Source organism: Mirounga angustirostris, unplaced genomic scaffold (genome assembly GCF_029215605.1).
Source record: "Mirounga angustirostris isolate CCGP_5_RB_7025 unplaced genomic scaffold, mMirAng1.0.hap1 SCAF_7, whole genome shotgun sequence".
Taxonomy (NCBI): Eukaryota; Metazoa; Chordata; class Mammalia; order Carnivora; family Phocidae; genus Mirounga; species Mirounga angustirostris.
In genome coordinates, this window is record NW_026991715.1 from 33183051 (window position 1) to 33184032 (window position 982).

Sequence of the window (982 nt, forward strand, 5' to 3'; positions counted from 1 at the left end):
TGTCTCTGTCAAATAAATAAATAAAATCTTTAAAATCATGTCACTGTTCTGCTCAGAACACTTCAATGGCTCTCATTTCACTCAGCATAAAATCCACATCCTTACTACGTTCTACAGCGCCCTACATTACCTCCCTAACCCCCAGCCCACAAACTTAATGACCTCATGCCACCACGCTCCCCCTTGCTGCCTCTGGTAAGCCACACCGGCTTCCTGACATACTTCTCAAACATTGCTGTGTATACTCCTGCCTCAGGCCCTTCCTGGCTGTACCCTGTGCCTACAAAGCTTTATCTTGATCTCTCCATGGCTTATTCCCTTGCTTATTTCAAGTTTTGTTCAAGTGTCACTGTGTCAGAGAAACCTTCCTTAACCCCCCTGTGGTGATTTTAAAATATGCCCACAAAATCTCTGATACTCCTCCCTTCAAGAGGTAGAACAGAATCCTCCCCACCCCCTTGAGTATTGGCTTGACTTAGTGTCTAACTCCTAAATAACAGAATACGGTAAAAGTAACAGTGTGTGACTTCTAAGACAAGGTCATAAGAGATTTTGTGATTACCTTAGTTTGGTAATGAGACCACATCAGGCAAATGCAAATTCAGGGACATTCTACATAATACCTGATCAGTACTCTTCAAAATTGTCAAGATTATGAAAAACAGTGTCTGCTTCGGCAGCACACATACTAAAACTGGAACGATACAGAGACAATTAGCATGGCCCCTTCACAAGGAGGACACACAAATTCATGACGGGTTCCATGTTTTTACCATCAGGGAAATGCAAATCAAAACTAGAATGAGCTATCACCTCACACCTGTCAAAATGACTAAAATCAACAACACCAGAAACAACAGGTGTTGGCAAGGATGTGGAGAGAGGAGAACCCTATTCACTGTTAGGAATGCAAACTGGTGCAGCCACTCTGGAAAACAGGCTAGAGTTTCCTCAAAAAGTTAAAAATAGAACTACCCTAGGA

The 982-nt window shown here is 42.5% G+C and overlaps 1 non-coding gene across 1 annotated transcript; it reads left to right on the forward strand.

Moving 5' to 3' along the window:
• The first annotated feature begins 666 nt into the window (after positions 1–666).
• On the forward strand, positions 667–771 carry LOC123836376 (U6 spliceosomal RNA). The gene has a single exon (XR_006788955.1). It is a non-coding gene; the product is annotated as a U6 spliceosomal RNA (small nuclear RNA).
• The last annotated feature ends 211 nt before the right edge of the window (positions 772–982 follow it).